Source organism: Conger conger, chromosome 8, assembly GCF_963514075.1.
Source record: "Conger conger chromosome 8, fConCon1.1, whole genome shotgun sequence".
Taxonomy (NCBI): domain Eukaryota; kingdom Metazoa; phylum Chordata; class Actinopteri; order Anguilliformes; family Congridae; genus Conger; species Conger conger.
This window is the reverse complement of record NC_083767.1, coordinates 22,368,199-22,385,089: the sequence shown is the minus strand read 5'-3', so window position 1 is coordinate 22,385,089 and position 16,891 is coordinate 22,368,199.

The following is a 16,891-nucleotide window of genomic DNA, read 5'->3' as shown; positions in this document are numbered from 1 at the left end:
GGTGTGGGAATTATCCTGATTGATTGTAAATGACGAACAGTTCTGCACAATGAATGTGATGATGACGATGATAATAATAATAATAATAATAATAATAATAATAATAATAATAATACAAGTTATTTTTCTAGCACCATTGAAAACACAGTTACAAAATTAAGAGATAAAACGAACAAAAATGTATAACAATAAACACATTATAAAACATAATATATGAATATGATAACAATATATGAAACTATGCTCGTATCTGCCCGACTGACCCATTGTAAACGGCATCAGTGCAGCGCAATTTGTCCGACTGTTCACCATATTATTTATGAGAATACATTTAATAACATGAAGTATTGTTTAACAATTTGTCTACATATTTGAGGGATTATTTTACATCTCCGTTTATATTTATCATCCTAAATCATATTTTTTGGGCACTCCAGGGAGCATCAATCAAACAGCTGTTTGTTTATTCGTTGTAAGAGAGGCTTTTATCCGTTTTTGCAAATTAACTCTTCGTATATGATACGTGAGAGGTAATATTTCATTATATTACATTACATTGCATGGCATTTAGCAGACGCTCTTATCCAGAGCGACGTACAACAAAGTGCAAATTAAACACAAGAACAAGTGCAAAGAGGACCTGAGAGGACAGTATAGTTCCGAGTCCTAATGTAAACATGCAGAAAATCAGAACCCTTTAAGAGTACAATCAACAACAATCAATTTCGATTTATTTTACACAGTGGTATCTGTCGTATATCATTTTCGACTTCTCTCGTCGCCAAATGTTGTGTTGCACTTAGGAAGGGAGAGAACCCGTATAGCGAGATTCAACAATACAACACTTTAATAAGTATATCAGGAACGAAGCACGTCCTTACAACAGCCATACCCAGCCACAACTCCCGGCAAATCTTTATACCTTTTTACATCCTGTTTCACTTCCCGTTTTCCTGGTCTTACGTCACGAGCATTAAAGGCACATTCTCATTTCTCCAGTTAATGTGCGTACGCATGGGTCAGAGTTTCCGCGGAGAACCGCACATTTTCCTGTCAAGTTCGTTTTTTATAAATGCCAAAGTTTGCTTAGAAAGTGGCGTACGCATTCTTTTGTGCCTACGCAACGTTATACGTTATAAATGAGGCCCCTGGTCAGAATGATGCACTTACTGTATATATACTGTCTACTTAAAATATATTTGAAGCATATTGGCTATATACTTTATATATAATGAAGCATTCATAAAGTATGCAGACAATAAGCTTTAAGTATGCTTAACATATTTACATTGCATTTAGAGATTAATTAGAATATATCTATCCATCCATTATCTTAACCCACTTATCCTGAGCAGGGGGGCTGGAGCCTATCCCAGCATACATTGGGCAAAAGGCAGGAATACACCCAGGATAGGTCGACAGTCCATGGCAGGGCACACACACCATTCACTCACACACTCATACCTATGGGCAATTTAGACTCTCCAATCAGCCTAACCTGCATGTCTTTGGACTATTATATGGAATACTATTGGAATATTAGTGCAATCAAGTGCACTTATTACAACTTAAGTAAATATTAAATATTCTTTAGTACAACTACTTAAAAGTACAAAAAAGTAGGTTCAAAATATTAAATTTCATATACTTATAATTACTACCTGGAAATATACTAAGTATTCTTAATTTAATTAATTTATATTCATAAATGAGGCTATTTAATCAATGTATGCACATATGCTTTGATTTATGTTATTTTATAATCTAAATATAATACTCATTAACATGAATTCAACAGTGTAAAAAGTCTAAACCTTGTTAAAATACTGAAACGTACTAATGCATCTTGCAAAACAATTTTTTTCTCCCTCTCTGTTATTGCACTTGTCTTACACGTATCACTTAATTAATTGCCGCTAGAGCCTTCTGACAGTCTATCAAGCTGTTTCTGTAGCAGGATTCTCACCTCTCCTCAGACTCTGAAATGGAGAGAAATAGAAGAGCAGCTACACCGTCTGTTCATAAGTGTACGAGAGTGTGAGTATAGCAACACAGTGAATACAAAATGCAGCAGAGATAAAGATCTATTGTCACTCAAATAGTGTTTATTTACCTGCTCGCTGGTGAACTGCTAATTGCTTCCCCTTTGTTCCTGTTCCCTGATACCTCTCTTGTCACTGTATTTTCTAAAACAGCATCCAGCTGTGCTCGTGAAAACATACAAAACTCTAATTTCAAAAAATTCACAGTCTCTGCTGTAAAAAGTATTATATGAAAAGTTATGCCTTTTTCGGAAGTGGTCTTATCCATCCATCCATTATCCTAACCCGCTTATCCTGAACAGGATCGCAGGGCGGCTGGAGCCTATCCCAGCATACATTGGGCGAAAGGCAGGAATACACCCTGGACAGGTTGCCAGTCCATCGCAGGGCACACACACCATTCACGCACACATACCTATGGGCAATTTAGACTCTCCAATCAGCCTAACCTGCATGTTTTTGTACTGTGGGAGGAAACCGGAGTACCCGGAGGAAACCCACGCGAACACGGGGAGAACATGCAAACTCCACACAGAGAGGCCCCAGCCGACCGGGATTCGAACCCAGGACCTCCTTGCTGTGAGGCGGCAGTGCTACCCACTGCATCATCCGTGCCGCCGGAAGTGGTCTTATGCTTTTCTTAATTATTTAAGGTACAGACCTAAATCCAGTATTTACATTTGTATGTATGGTAGTAATGGTTAAAATGGCATTCCTTAAAGATGTGTCCTAGAGAACAATATCAGATAGTTTCAGGGCTATAAATTAGCAATGTGGATATGAAATATGAGATTTGAGATATGAGAAATATGAGAATATGAAATATTATGAAAATAGCTGAAATCTGGCTAAATACACTACACTGCATTTTATGTATTTTATTCAGAGATGGGCTAGTCCAACAGATTATTTTTGATTTGAGTGCCTACAGTAGAACAGAATGCTAGAAATGTCTGATAATGTACCACATTACCTGATAACCTGATTTAAAATATATTGTAAATACATTAATGCGCTGAATCTAATTTCATTTGATGACATTATATTGAAAATAATTTAGAATTCTGTAATATGTTATAAAACCAAATTGTACACCTTTAAATTAACCTACATAATTATGTGTTTGTTAACATGGAAAAATTACAAGAATTACAAGAACATATAAAAAGAGAGCAGGCACATTGACATCCCCCTGATTGGGTGCTCAGCAGGATGCAGCCTCGACCTGGCCCAACATTTTTGCCCTTCAGATTTTCTCTAAAATGATTCTCTTTAAATTAAATGTTGTATTTAAACAGGCTGAACTGCCTCTCTCTCTCTCTCTCTCTCTCTCTCTCTCTCTCTCTCTCTCTCTCTCTCTCTCTCTCTCTCTCTCTCTCTCTCTCTCTCTCTCTCTCTCTCTCTCTCTCTCTCTCTCTCTCTCTCTCTCTCTCTCTCTCTCTCTCTCTCTCTCTCTCTCTCTCTTGTGAAGGGGGAGGTAAGGAGTAAACCCAGGGAGAATAACGTGCTACGATGGGGCTTAAACATACTAATGACATCTCTCTGGACCATTGTGCACGGCCTTCCTACCAAGGGAAACAACAGATTTTGGCTCTGCCTTTAAATCATACCCAGTTTTTGACATGGGAAACTTGGAAACAACTCTGTTGGGGTGGGGAGCGGAGAGGGGGTATGTACTAACAAAGTTATTTTGAGTAAATTAATATGAGGGCTTCCTCTTCCTTGAACATTTGCCTCTGATATGCGAGACAGTCATTGCACAGTCAACAATTATAATTATTATTTTTAAGCTTATTGTTTGATCTATGTCTCTGACTGTTTTTATTCCTTATTTTCAGCCTCATAATGACTTCCTTGACTTTTACTGACATTATTACAATTAATAATTAATAATTATAAAGGCCATCCAAAAGCCGAGAATCAAGACTAGATACTGAAAGCTCTCTTATACCCGCACTAAGGAAGTGATTGTGAAATGGAAAGAAAATGGAAAGAAAATGGGAGAATGCAATCAAAAATTGAGGAGCAGACCCAAATATATCTATGTCCCAAACATTATCACATTATGGAGCTCACTGTATATCCTTTAACAAAATCTACTGGAAAAATACGTATTTTGGTTTTGGTGGGATTAAACTTTGGGTTCTATGCAACTGCCAATCCTACATTAAAGTTACAGGTGAAAACCTACACCAAAGTTTGTTTTCTGGGTTTTCTTAGGCTGGAATTATTGAGGGTTCGGGGGGCGGGTGGGGGGATACGGTGATGCTAACTGATGCATTTTTCTTGTTCTCATAAACTATAACTGGGCCGAGGTTAATTTCTTTACAAGAGCCAGGACTTTCAGGGCAATTGTACAATGATTGAGGGTTTCCTCGACTCTCTGGCATTTAAAACCCATGATTTATGTCTCACAAAGGCCCGGTGCTTAATTTCTCCTCTGCCGTCTTGGTGGGAGGAGGGGTAAAAATACGTTCTGCTTGATGTCTGAATAGAGGTTTGGGAGACGAGCAACATTACAATCTGCTTCCTGACCAGATAAGTTGTGGAATCGAGCCAGACATTGGCCTTCTAGCTCAAGACCACCCTGTGGCAGGGCAAGGACAAGTGTCAAAATGTAAAGGCATCAGACTTTCATCAGCACTTTGCTTCAACCACAAATCCCATTAATTTTTTTCAGAGCTTCAGGGGACATCTCATTTGGAAACAGCAAAACAGGAGGGGCAGAAAGGCTAAAGAAAATTTAGGCTAGAATAAAAATTCATGACCTTAAAACTGGACACTAATTTGTCCAAGTCCGAATCCGGTAGTCGTTACGTAAACTGAAATAATTTAGCTTCCAAGAGAATTATGATTTAAAGAGAATGGGAAAACCAGCTGTATTTTTGTCCTGCAGCTAAACTGCACCAGCAGGGCCAGGTTTACACGTCACAAAGCTCACGTATCAAACACACTCCAGATTTTCTCCATTTTCCTGTAGGTATATTTTTGCATATGCGGGGTTTGCACACAACTATATGCCTACGACATGCTGTAGATCATAAATTGTCAGATAGAATGTACTGATAGAATGTAACTCATTGATTGTCCAGGAAATAAGACATAAAGATATGGATAATAATAATAAGAAGTAACAAGACAATAAGAGGACAATAACAGAGAGAAAAACAGAATACATTATGGGAAACTAGAGTGTGTATCCGGTAAAACGTTGTTTAAAATAATTCTTGAACCCTCCACGTTATTTTGGTGATCCAGTCTTGATGTGTCATGTACGTGATTCCAGTTATGAGCAGTGTAATGAAGCTGCTTCCCCCAGTTCTGTATTCATAAGACTGTGAAATCTGAAGTAGCTTAATATAGCATGACCCCGATAGCAAGTAGGCTAAGCTATCTGATCTTAAACATTTGACTGAAAAGCATAACAAGCTTGTTTAATATTGCCCTATAAATAAACAGTGTTGGCTGATAATATCACTCTTGTTTTAAATGCATAATTTCGGAAACAATAGCTTGTGTGTAGGCTAATGTTACGGGTAGGCATTTTTCATTTTAGGACAATGCGAGCATGAAGTGCTCAAAGCGTTTTTTTATCAAAGTTTGATCTAAAGGTGATTATAGTCTTCTTTTTTTCAAAAACGGTATTACGTGATACAACCTCCACTGTGTAAACACATTTTTAGGCTACATTTGTGGGTCAGGCACTCTTTACAATAAAAATAATCTAAGAACTGCTATGGTTCAACATAACTGGAGATGTTCGCTGTCTTGTATGGTGCAGCTTGATTGGTGTAGCTTCTGTCTGATTTTTATGTGAAAAGTGGTGATACCAACATCCTGTACTGAGGCCTACAGTATTTCATTAACTGTATCCAACCTCAACACCCACCCCCTGCCCCCCACCTGCACAGGCCAGACCCATGGAGACCTATTCCAGGCACATACCCAAAGAGAACAAAGACCTTAAAGTGGAAAACCTCAGCCCACTGATTACCACACGACCATGGAATGAATTGATATCCTTCCCTTCTCCTTCCTCCCTGCCTCTCTCTCTCTATCTCTCTCTCTCTCTCGCTCTCTCACTCTTTCCATCTTTTTTCTATCATCATTTTCATCATCTATGCATCATTTTGCCTTCCTTTGGCATCAATTCTAAACAACACCCTCCAACATCTTTAACACTAAGGGTTTACACTGCATTTCGGCAATGATTGCATGAAAAGGTAACATTGTTTATTTGTATTTCACAAATCACAGACAAAAGCTAATATGAATGTAATGCTTTAATAATATTACAATTCCCTTTCCCCCATCCCGATCCAATATCAGTGTAATGATTGAATAAAATTCCAATTCCCTTTCCCCCATCCTGATCTAAAATTAATTTTTATGAAATTATTACTTTGGATACTGTTTATCTGTAAGCTATTTCACAATTCAAACTAAAAAGACATACCTTTCCCGATATAATATCAATGTAATGATTTCATAAAATTACGATTCCCTTTCCCCCACCCTTGGCATCAAATAAAGACGCTGGAGGTTTTCTACTGAAGGCAATGGTGATACCAATGTCGTTCAGAATTTAGTATAGTGACACCGAGGGCTTCTGCCAAAACGTTAATGATGTGTGATACCACGTTGGATAGAATGTTCATTTTCAACATCAAATACCTCAGTTTTCACTATGGGAACAGTGCTATAACCCTTCATATAAGTCCAAAAGAAGTAATGGGCTGTGAATGTTGCAGCATACCTCATTCATTTGAAGCTTGTCAGCATGAAGGCAGGTTTCTCATTTAAACTGTCTGTTAAATGTATATGTGAATGAAAGCAAAACCTATTGTAATGTATCTGTATGCTTTCAGTTCTGTAATTTAATAAATATCCTCAGATGAAGACAATTTTCTACAGTGACATAATGTTATCTACAGTGTATCTGTGCCATTTATTGGTCAGCAAAGATTTGTTTATTTATTTGTATATATTTGTCTTTTGTCACCAGATTTATTTGAATCAATCCCATTTAATTCATCACACATAGCAGCGGTCATGGAAAATGACAAAAGAGTTGCCAGTGCTTTGATGCGTTGTTCACTACTGAGAACAAAGCTGTTAGATAGCGATTGGGCCCTAGCCTAATTATACATCATGTGAAATTTGGGCAGGTCTTCACATCACTGGCTCTTTTCCTTTATGTTAATGAGAGATGAATTAGCATACGCAGATGAAAGTCCAGTGAATGAAGCACTATAAAGATGATGTGTGTAGCAGTTTATTAAAAAATTACATGCTATTTTCAGGTGATCATCTTTAAAGTGTGGATCATTTCAAATGAAAAGGTTCAGCAAAGAGGAATGAATGACAGCCATCACCAGTGTAATTCATTCAGCAGCCCACACACTGACGGCGCCGTGCACAATATCTCTTCGCTCAGTGAATACCTGGCGTGTCTGCCAGGAACCTTTATTTCTGACTGCATTTCCACACCGCGGCGCGCAGGTGGGTCACGAATGTCGTTGCGCACCGAAACAGAATGAACCCGTCCATGAATGAAGAGAGAGACATCCAGCCAAGGAGCGGCAAAAAAACAGCGGGAGAAAGAGAAACTGAGAGGGAGGCAAATCTGATTCCAGAAGCCACAGGTAGCGAGGAAGGAGAGTTTATATAAACACACATCGACTCACGGCACGGCATCGCGGGGGCTGTTTGGAGGCAGGTCACCATACGCACAGCACCCATATATCATGTTTACGCTCTCAATGCAGAGATATTCTCGGTGAGCTGTGCTTCGGGATTGAAAGAATGCTGAGGCCACGGCGTCTCCCCAGGAGCATGTTTCGGAGAAGTGTCATCGCCAACCCGGGATTTTTTAACCTAATTTATGTCCCTTTGGTCTCTAAGGCGAGGAAGCTCAGGATTTGGGGAGGGTGCGACCCTGCAGTTGGCCTCAGCGGGATACCACGACACGTGGTCCAGCTTCAGTTCCTCACGTGTCTAGACATTGATGAGGCTTCAGCAAGGTTTTTACCCCAAGTGTCTAAGGCCCTGTTTACACGACAACGATTTCTAAAAAACTGAAAAGGTTTTCCCTTGTGTTTCCAAAGGAATCCGCGTTCATAAGACAACGTTGTGATAATGAACCCCCTTTACACGGTTACGCAAAAACATTTGAAACGCTGTAGTATGCATGCCAGGCCAGTGGGTGGCGGTGTAGCTTTGCAACTCAACACCACAGAATAACACCACGCGCCTGCACATGCTGTCTCCTACAGCATTTACAAACCAAAACAAAAAACAAGCAGGGGAGAAAAGCGATAACTTTGTGTGGACGGACGAGGAAGTGGCGTTATGTAATTAATACATGCGTCTCCGCTGATCAAAGTAATGGTGCAGCAAATCTAAATTTTGCCGGAGGAGCGTTAATAAACTCTTTATTGTCTGCAGCACAAACACAGCTCTGAAGGGCGTTGTTGTTGTGTTTAGACTGATTTGCGCAAGCGTATTAGGGTCCGTGTCGTCACAGTTTCATGTCATCAGCCACCTCCTCCCTTAACTCCTCCCACCGTTATCACAAGAATTGCGTTTTACCAATTTACATGGAAACAGTAAGGATGGCGTTTTCAAATAATTCCACTCTGGAGCCCGTTATCAAAAGTTATCTTAAAGCCCTGAAATGCTTTTCAGTAATGCTATCCTGTAAATTTGACGCTAGCATCCAATGCGTCAAATGAGGTAAAAAACCTCTTAACTGTGCATTTTACAAGTTCTAAATGATTCTTAACCATTTTCATAATTCATAAAATCTCTGAAGGACAGAAGGCAGCTTTCATCCCACACTGAAAATAAAGGAACATTTTAATGGGGCAGATGGAAGTAAATGTTTCAGATAACCTGGACTGAGAAACTATTTAAGGAATCCTTGATATTTCTCACAGCAGCTCCCATGCCATGTGTATCACTAGAGGGACAATAGGCGGAGCTCACACCTGCTTGTGAAAGTATCAGTGAATGTGTTATATGATAGAATGCTCTTGCCATTTAGCTGAAGGGCAGGTCAAGGCTGTGTCTCAAATTGCAGACTAGTGGACTAGTTACTGCATAAATCAAGTGTGAAAGTTAATGGTCATGTGATCAAGTGCATCACAAACTCAAGTACAAAAACTGGCAAGTACACATGAAATTCACTGGAAGTTCTCTTGCAGTGAGAGAACTTCCGAATGCACTTTCCGTTCCCAGTAGTCATTGCATTTTCAGAGCCTAGAGCAAAGAAGAAATTTTAATTTGAAATATGCAATCAACTATAAAGGTAAGCTATGTGCAATTTGAGGCCATAGCTTGCAATTAGATACAGTGGCTTCAGAAATAAATCAGACCCCATCAGACCCTCGCTTTTTGCATACTTTATTGTGCTGTAGATTAAATTTTAAATTGATATTGATATAAATTGATTTGCCCATCGATCTACACTCAATAACCCATAATGACAAAGTGAAAACATGATTTTAGAAATTTAGCCTGTAGCAAATTTAATTGATTGGACATAGTTTAGAAAGGCACAAAGGTGTATGTAAGGTTCCACAATTTATAGTGCATGTCAGGACAAAAACCAAGCCATGAAGTCGAAGGAACTCTCTGTAGACCTGTGCGATAAAATTGTGGCAAGGCATAGATCAGGGCAAGGATAAAAACTATTTCTAAAGCTTTGAGTGTTCCCAGGAGCACAGTGGCCTCAATAATTGTAAAATAGAAGAAGTTTGGAACCACTAGAACTCCTCCTATAGTTGGCCATCCGGCCAAACAGAGTAACCAGACAAGAAGGGCCTTGGTCAGGCAGGTGTGACTCTAACAGAGTTTCAGAAATCATCTGCAGACATGGGAGAACCTGCCCAGATTTAAGTTTTTGTATAGATTTGCAAAAATGTCTTAAAACATGTTTTAACTTTGTCATTATGGATTATTGAGTATAGATTGATGGACCAAAATGTTATCCATTTAAAATTAAAGGAGCATTGTCACACTTGTTTCAATTGAGATTATTTGGATTAAATGCTTAAATTCTTCTGTGTAGGCCTTTTTAAAATCACCATCAGTGTAGCCGTTTCCTGAATATGGGGCAAAACTTCAAAGGGCACACATTTCCAGTGCCGTCACTGAACATGTTTGGCTAGAATCTCCAGCCTGTGTTTCCCAGAAGGTAACGGGCACTCAAACTCCACCGGTGGTGGTTTATCGGTGGTGACAGTAAAGTAAATCTACAATACTAAGTGTGCAAAATGTGAAGGGGTCTGAATACTTTCTAGAGGCACTGTAAGTGTGGGGGCAGTTTGGGTTTGTAAGGAGATATGTATGAAATTGGATCTTTCATTTACAGGTTTACATGTGACCTTCATGCATTAAAAAAAAACTGAAATAAAAATGTAATCACAACAAAACAAATGCAAGCTACTGTATATGTTTTAGAAATAACTGAAAGGAAAATTTTTTGACATCTTTGGAAAATCTCAAACAGCAAAGTTATACTCCCCGCTCACTCACACACACGAACAAGTCGTTTGCTTCAACGAAAGGAAAAGAGAACGGAATGCCCTCATATGGTTAAAATGCTCCCGAATGTGCTGTTTAATTAAAGAACAGTGGAGACAATGTTTTGACCTGCCTGACGAAGACCGACTGGGCTAAAATGTTGTCGGCAACTTGCTTAAACAACGCTCCTGGGAAGCATTCTAACAGTGGGAGAGCATGCCATTTTCTCCCATGGACATGCATTCTTCTTGCCTGCCACCTGTGTACATTAAGCTCTGCGCCTTTTGCACTGGGGCATGATTTACTAGAGCCATCAGTCCTTATCTCAAGAAGGGTGAAGTCTTCAGGTTCAGGAAAACAAAAAGTAGACACAAAACAAAGAAAAATTAAGTAGTGGAACACGTGTTTTGCAAAAGCAACCACATGTGGGCAATGACATGTAAGCAAATGGAAATGTAATGTTTAGATTGAATTTTATAAACATAGAGTGTACATTATATGTTCAATACAGTATCAGTAGTGATAATTAGCTGGCTTCCTACTGATCTAAGTGGTTTTAATGTTTTTAAGAGTGAAACATTTCAGTTTTATATGAGTAACAAGAAAATGTTAATCTGTAACCAATCTGTAAGCAATGACTTGTCATCCATGGAAAGAAGTATTCAGGGGTAAATGGCTGATTTAGATGTTTACTGGCTGATGTCCAGCATGTTTATTTTTTTCATGGTAACCCTAACAGAGAGAATCCATTCTTTCATTATGGCTGGTGCTGTGCTGTTTTTTTGAAGACGAGAGCAAATTCAATCTAAATTTCTCTAAAAAGAGATAGAATGGTCCTATTATGACTGCACATTTTATACCATGAAAGTTGCTGAGAAAGTTCTTTAAGGATTTCAACACGCTTTAAGAAAAATAAATGACTCAAAGAATTGATTGAGTGAGTTTTCTCTTGGCACTGCAGCCCACAGATTATATACCACGTAAAATCCTTGCTGATTTTAAACAGAACAGGGTTTTTCACATGTTTCTTATTTTCAGCACCCACCTTCTTTTTCCCACAGTTCCATCCTCCCAAACCTCCACCCACCTACAAACTATCAGAATTTGATCCTTTTGGGTAGGGGGGTGGGGTATGGTGAGCTGCTGATGGGTATCAGTTTTGGGAATCCCCGAATACTGTGAACCACTTTTAAGAATCTATTTGTGTGGGTGAGGACTATTTGAAACCTTGATCCAATGTTTTATTTTTAAAAAGTATGCATTGACTTTCGGTCAAATCTGCCACTAGCCTTTTGAGACTGCATTTAGCTGGGTTTCTCACCCTTGCTAAGTTCTAACTGTGCAATCAAAATCATCTGAACAGTCAGACAGTGAAAACAGGGCTAAAGTCAAGAACAGAGAACTGAATGTGCTCTGTTACAGCCTGCAGCCTGACGTCCAGTAACCCTCAGTATCGAGTAACGTGCTTTCGTCAGGCCGTGCCCTTTTGGAGCTGGTCCTTGGAGCATAATGCACCTGTGTTTGTGGAGCTCTGGGGTTTGGATCCCAGCACCCGTCAGGCTGAAGCTGATATATGCGCCCTCGCCTGGGTTGTTTACACAAGTGTTGTCAAGCGGAAAAGGAGGAATTTAGGCGGCCTCCCACCCCTGCCTCCGCCAATAAAGATGGAGGCTAAATCTCAGATGCTTGACAGCTTTGCTTCCCCCCTGCATGGAGGTCGGCGAAGGCCTGGCGCATGTTTCGAGCTCAGCTGGTCTTGCGGCACGCAGGCCAGGGGGTTTTGGGGGGAACAGAGGGGTGATGGGGTAAGAGAAGCTTGGTTTCTATCAACACTGCAGGCTTGCGGAGAGGGCCATGACCCCAGTAAGTCAACCGGGGGAGCCTGCTGGTATTCTGAGTCTGCTTACATTGACCTTCCAACACAGAAGCTGCTCTGTAGCAAATGCCCTTATCCACATTGACTTAGAGCATTCAGCTTTTTAGCCCCGACATGTACAGTGACTCGTTAATGTTGTATAAGCTGGGTTTAACACGGAATTCATACCCACGTGCCACTGGATCCCCATTGGGTGCCAGTCTTTCTTGTGATGGTTCTGAGCGAGGCTGCTGTGGTCACCTCTAATACACTCATAAACAGGGGGAGGAAAATGCTTGCAAAGACAGTTTTAAAAATCATTAGATTGTACCGCAGCTGTAAAATCCAGCAATGACATATTGACCAAGCTGGCTAATGCCTGTCATAACCTGATCTAGCTGGGTATGAGCTGGTTAACCTGCATGGCCTAGCTGGTCATGAAGCTGGTCTAGCTGGGTATGAGCTGGTCAACTAGCATGGCCAAGCTGGTCATAAAGCTCATCTAGCTGGGTATGAACTGGTCAACCAGCATGACCAAGCTGGTCATAAAGCTGGTCTAGCTGGGTATGAGCTGGTCAACCAGCATGACGAAGCTGGTGAACCAGCATGACCGAGCTGGTCATGAAGCTGGTCTGGGTGGGGATGAGCTGGTCAACCAGCAGGTGCTGGTCTGAGCTGGTAGGTGGTCAACCAGGACATGTAAACCTATGTTCACTTCAAAACATAGCTTAAGCTGGTCAAACCATCTCAAACTGGCAGCTGGTCTGAACTGGTCAGCCAGCTACCAACTATTTTAAATCTTAGCTTCAGCTGTTTTTCGGCAGGGATGGCTAAGATCAAGGCACAATCCTGGGATTTGGCAAAATTCTTTCCATATTTGATGACTTCTGGCTAAATCAGATCAGTTAGGTGGTATGGATCATTCAGAGGGAGTGCCATTTAAGTACAGAACTGAAAATGGGGCAGTGTTGTTGGTGCATTGGTCCACCAACAATACTAAAGAAATGAACTGAAATGAAATGGACCATGAACTTCATTCATGCAATGTCTTTCACTGGTCTCAAAGAGGTGAAGCAGAGTGGAGATGTGGCATATTCATACTGCTGCCAATTGTATAGCGTGATTGCTTCTTCATGCTAAACACTCTCCACATGCATTACACTGCATGAGTGCAGCAAGCACACACCTCTTCAGATCTTTATGGTTACATATCACCAGGCCCCTTGCCAGAGCAGTTATATGCCAATGACAGGGTGCCAACTGCCCACCAGCTCTAAGCATCATCACCATAGAAACTGCTGGCACAGGGAAACAGCCCCCTTCCCTCGACCCAACCGAATCCCAGAACCCAGCCATGTGTCCATTTTTCATATGACTATGTGAAACACATTTGGGCAAGGCTACAAAAAAAGGCTGCCAGATATTTTACAAATATTCTTGTATTTTCTTAAATTAGTTAGTGTGTAAATCAAGCACGAAAGTTAACAGTCATGTGATCAAGTGTATCGCAAACTCAAGTATAAAACTGGCAATTACACATCAATTTCACCGGTAGTATTTGTTTTCGTACGTGGGAGGACCAAAAATTTAAGTCTGCTTCGGAGCAAGTTCCCATTTGTCATTGCGTTTTCAGAGCTGACAGTAAAGAAGAATGACAGTAATGATGAATATTCAATCAAATATAAGGGAATGTAAGCTACTCCTCAATTTCTGTGGGGAAATTTGTGTTTGGTCCATAATATCTCTGTTGCACTATATTATTAGCATTGTATCATACATCATTGGAAAACCTGTTCATTTCCATTTACAATGATGTTCCATCTGTAAGGATCATGGATTTGTGGGATCGATCCGGTGAAAATGTGTAGATGTGATTTAACGTAATGTCAGTGTACTGCCGCACTTAGCGATAGAGTAGGTGCAGATGGAAATTTGCAAGTGTCAAACAAAGCTCTCGTTCTCGAAAACTACTCATCATAAAAATTTCAACTTGGTATGGAAATGCTCAAGATTTTTAACTTGATGGACATATTAAAAAAAATCTGATATTGTTGTCAAAAGATATTGCTAATTTAGGTAACATATCCTATTTCCGCTGTGTTATACTTGGCCCCAAAAATGGGCATGTTTGTCAAAGCACCCAGATTCGCCGGTCTGGTCTTTACTAGCTAGTGTCATTGACTGGAGATGATTAATGTTAGCTGTGAAAATCACGTTCTCTCTCATCTTAACCTTAATATACATACATCCTCCTCTGATTGGTGCTAGTTGGATAAAATTATTTCAAATACAATTACTGTGGAAGGAGATCTCTCTGAGATTCAACATCTGGGTCAACATTTGTTTACCTATATATTTTCATATATAGAGTTAACATTTAATTGTGTATTTGATGCATATAAGATATGCTGTATTTAATAACCTGCCATTTAAAGTATATGTAAAATTAAAAAAAAATAAATATACAATTTATGATCACCACTCACAGCCCTACACAACACACAATTATTTCGGTGAAATGGATTCATCAGAATGAATATGTGCATTTACAATAGATGATTTGATGGGGAGACCTTCAGGGAAGAGCAGTTGGAAAAGGTTGCCTGTTGAATCCCCGGCCCTGGGTGTGTCAAAGTGTCCCTGAGCAAGACTCCTAACTGCCAGTTGCTGCCGATGACCTCGCCTTGCATGGCATCTTATTGCTGAGTGTGTGGAAATGGGTGAATAAGAGGAATTTATTGTGAATTGTAAATTTACGGTGATTTGATGTTGTACTGGGTACTGTATGTACAGTGTAAGTACTGTATGTTGGATGCAGGTTTAAAATGTGGTAACATGATCGTGCAAATTATTGATATCCAAAGTAAACACAAAGTCAATGAAAAGTTGGTCTTGAATGGTTAGGGAGAGACCCTCCGAACAGTGCTAAAGGGCATGTCATGTAATGTAATGTAATGTAATGTAATGTAATGTATGTATTTAGTGACACAGGATAAGAACATTCAGCCATACAAAGGTGTTAATGCTTTGGCATGCCTCTGATGCTATTTTCTTCTGAAAAGTTTAAAAACTACTGTGCTGAATCTGAAAGTTGAATCAATAAAACACTCAAATCCCTGTTAAGGTAGGTACACGTACATACATCATTATTGTAAATTATATTTGGTAGCCTACTTCAATGTAAGATGATACTTTTGTTGAATTATTCATTTTCCAGATGTTGCATCAGATTTACATGGTTTAAACTTGAAAAGCAGCTCTAACCATACAAAAAAAACTAGAAGCTCATTTTAGTTCCAGTTATCTGTAAGCTATAAATTGTATAGTATTTGGCCTTTTAACAGAGTTAATTCAGTGAAATTGTTTATTTAATATGATACTTCCATTAACTTTCATTAAATTTGGTTTGAAAATCTAGGGAAATTCCAAACTGTTTTTCTCTGTCAAAGTACCTGAAACACTTGCATCATACTTACGCAAATTCTACCCAGAATCATCCTTACTTTGCATATTATGTATATAACTATTGCCATTTATTTCATTTTTTTTTACTTTTTATAAAGGGCAACAAGGCAAAATAACATGTTTTGTAAAAAAATTCAGCAATTACACAAACATTTGAGTAACATCCCATAAGCAAATAATAAAACTTTCTGAATGTGTTTGTGTGTGTGCATGTGTGTGTGTGTGTGTTCAAGCATGTCTCTGTGTTAGCGTGAGTACACTCTCAAATTCAACATATGTGCAATGTGTGGACGGGGAGGTGGTGTCAGCACAGAGACCCAAAGGAGTACTTAGGCTGGGGTCAAAAGTGCAGGCTGTGGGCCCTGCTCCTCAAACCCAACCATCTCGCAAGTGATGATTTACACTCTGTGGCCACCACCGCAGTGTCCCGGACTTTTCACACTGCCCTGTGAGCGTCGAGCCTGGCTTGATGCCCGTCACTGCTCAGCTAGAACGGGGCTCTGACCACCCACTCCTGACAGCTGTGTATGACAATGAGCAGATCTGCTCAAATGTCTCTTGCTAAAATGTCTCCGGTTTGCCAGCTCTGAATTGAGAATCATTTAAGGTCTACATGTATCTTACCTCTAAAATGTTCAGCTGGACCATGTAAAGACCAAATCCATGATGGTGTAACTTCAATATACGCTGTTTTAGTCTGAAAATGATCATACTTTAGAGGACAGTGCAGCCTTTAAACCATTTCCTCACTTTTCTCTCTCCCCAAACCAATGTAATTGATGAATAAAATGTTTTGAACAGGATTGTTCTTTGGAAAGCTGCAGTTATTGCCCACTATAACGGACACTATAACTGTAGGCCCAGTTCTTCTCTCCCTTTACATTGTATTGAGACAAGCACCTTGACGATTGTTATATTTTTGTAATTTATGCATATTAAGCTTTTTTGGTGTTTGCTTACCATGAGAAATGCTCAGTCGATAAAAGTGTCTGCTAAACGGTTA